Genomic DNA, 3,223 nt, shown 5'->3' with positions numbered 1-3,223 from the left:
TTCACCACATGATATGTGTTTTGCTTGGAGCATCTTGTATGATTTGAGTCTTTGCTTTTTAGTTTACCACAATCATCTTTCTGTACACACCTTTTGAGAGAGACACACATGATTCGGAATTTATTAGAATACTCTATGTGCTTCACTTATATCTTTTGAGCTATATAGGTTTTGCTCTAGTGCTTCACTTATATCTTTTAGAGCACGGCGGTGGTTTTGTTTTATAGAAACTCTTATTCTATCATGCTTCACTTATATTATTTTGAGAGTCTTAAACAGCATGGTAATTTGCTTAAATTGGGAAATTAATCCTAATATGTTAGGTATTCAAGACTAGTAAAAAACTTTCTTATGAGTGTGCTGAATGCTAAGAGAAGTTTGATGCTTGATGATTGTTTTGAGATATGGAGGTAGTGATATTAAAGTTGTGCTAGTTGAGTAGTTGTGAATTTGAGAAATACTTGTGTTGAAGTTTGCAAGTCCCATAGCATGCACGTATGGTAAACGTTATGTAACAAATTTGAAACATGAGGTGTTCTTTGATTGTCCTCCTTATGAGTGGCGGTCGGGGACGAGCGATGGTCTTTTCCTACCAATCTATCCCCCTAGGAGCATGCGCATAGTGCTTGGTTTTTGATGACTTGTAGATTTTTGCAATAAGTATGTGAGTTCTTTATGACTAATGTTGAGTCCATGGATTATACGCACTCTTACCCTTCATCATTGCTGGCCTTCGGTACCGTGCATTGCCCTTTCTCACATTGAGAGTTGGTGCAAACTTCTCCGCGTGCATCCAAACCCCCGTGATATGATACGCTCTTTCACACATAAACCTCCTTATATCCTCCTCAAAACAGCCACCATACCTACCTATTATGGCATTTCCATAGCCATTCCGAGATATATTGCCATGCAACTTTCCACCATTCCGTTTATCATGACACGTTCATCATTGTCATATTGCTTTGCATGATCATGTAGTTGACATCATATTTGTGGCAAAGCCACAGTTCATAATTTTTTTCATACATGTCACTCTTGATTCATTGCTATCCCGGTATACCGCCGGAGGTATCCATGTAGAGTCATACTTTGTTCTAGTATCGAGTTGTCATCATTGAGTTGTAAATAAATAGAAGTGTGATGATCATCATTCATAGAGCATTGTCCCAATAAAAAAAGGGGAGAAAGGCCAAAAAAAAGAAAGGCCCAAAAATGAGAGAAAAGAGAAGGGACAATGCTACTATCCTTTTTCCACACTTGTGCTTCAAAGTAGCACCATGATCTTCATGATAGAGAGTCTCTTGTTTTGTCACTTTCATATACTAGTGGGGATTTTTCATTATAGAACTTGGCTTGTATATTCCAACAATGGGCTTCCTCAAATGCCCTAGGTCTTCGTGAGCAAGCAAGTTGGATGCACACCCACTTAGTTTCTTTTGTTGAGCTTTCATGCATTTATAGCTCTAGTGCATCCGTTGCATGGCAATCCCTACTCCTTGCATTAACATCAATCGATGGGCATCTCCATAGCTCATTGATTAGTCGCGTTGATGTGAGACTTTCTCCTTTTTTGTCTTCTCCACATAACCCCATCATTATATTCTATTCCACCATAGTGCTATATCCATGGCTCACGCTCATGTATTGCGTGAAGGTTGAAAAAGTTTGAGATTACTAAAGTATGAAACAATTGCTTGGCTTGTCATCGGGGTTGTGCATGATGAGAGCATTCTTGTGTAACGAAAATGGAGCATGACTAAACTATATGATTTTGTAGGGATGAACTTTCTTTGGCCATGTTATTTTGAGAGGACATAATTGCTTAGTTAGTATGCTTGAAGTATTATTACTTTTATGTCAATATTAAACTTTTATCTTGAATCTTTCGGATCTGAATATTCATACCACAATTAAGAGAATTACATTGAAATTATGCCAAGTAGCATTCCACATCAAAAATTCTGTTTTTATCATTTACCTACTCAAGGACGAGCAGGAATTAAGCTTGGGGATGCTTGATAGCTCTCCAACGTATCTATAATTTTTGATTGTTCCATGCTATATTATGTTCTGTTTTGGACATTAATTGGCTTTATTATACACTTTTATATTATTTTTGGGACTAACCTATTAACTGGAGGCCCAGCCTAGATTTGCTGTTTTTTTGCCTATTTCAGAGTTTCGCAGAAAAAGAATATCAAACGGAGTCCAAACGGAATGAAACCTTCGGGAACGTGATTTTCGGAACGAATATGATCCAGAGGACTTGGACCTTACGTCAAGACATCAACCAGGAAGGCACGAGGTAGGGGGGCGCGCCTACCCCCCCCCCCCCAGGCACGCCCTCCACCCTTGTGGGCCCCACGTTGCTCCACCGATGTACTTCTTCCTCCTATATATACCTACGTACCCCCAAACTACCAGATACGGAGCCAAAAACCTAATTCCACCGCCGCAACCTTCTGTACCCGTGAGATCCCATCTTGGTGCCTTTTTTGGAGCTCCGCCGGAGGGGGCATCGATCACGGAGGGCTTCTACATCAACACCATAGCCTGTCCGATGATGTGTGAGTAGTTTACCTCAGATCTTCGGGTCCATAGTTATTAGCTAGATGGGTTCTTTTCTCTCTTTGGATCTCAATACAAAGTTCTCCACGATTCTCGTGGAGATCTATTCGATGTAATTTTATTTTGCGGTGTGTTTGTTGAGACTGATAAATTGTGGGTTTATGACCAAGTTTATCTATGAACAATATTTGAATCTTCTCTGAATTATTTTATGTATGATTGGTTATCTTTGCAAGTCTCTTCGCATTATCAGTTTGGTTTGGCCTACTAGATTGATCTTTCTTGCAATGGGAGAAGTGCTTAGCTTTGGGTTCAATCTTGCGGTGTCCTTTCCCAGTGACAGTAGGGGCAGCAAGGCACGTATTGTATTGTTGCCATCAAGGATAACAAGATGGGGTTTATATCATATTGCATGAGTTTATCCCTCTACATCATGTCATCTTACTTAAAGCGTTACTCTGTTCTTATGAACTTAATACTCTAGATACATGCTGGATAGCGGTCGATAGCGGTCTAATAGTAGTAGATGCAGGCAGGAGTCGGTCTACTTGTCGCGGATGTGATGCCTATATACATGATCATACCTAGATATTCTCATAACTATGCTCAATTCTGTCAATTGCTCAACAGTAATTTGTTCACCCATCGTAAT

The sequence above is a fragment of the Triticum aestivum genome, chromosome 2D, assembly GCF_018294505.1.
Source record: "Triticum aestivum cultivar Chinese Spring chromosome 2D, IWGSC CS RefSeq v2.1, whole genome shotgun sequence".
Taxonomy (NCBI): domain Eukaryota; kingdom Viridiplantae; phylum Streptophyta; class Magnoliopsida; order Poales; family Poaceae; genus Triticum; species Triticum aestivum.
Note: the sequence above shows the minus strand (reverse complement) of the source record.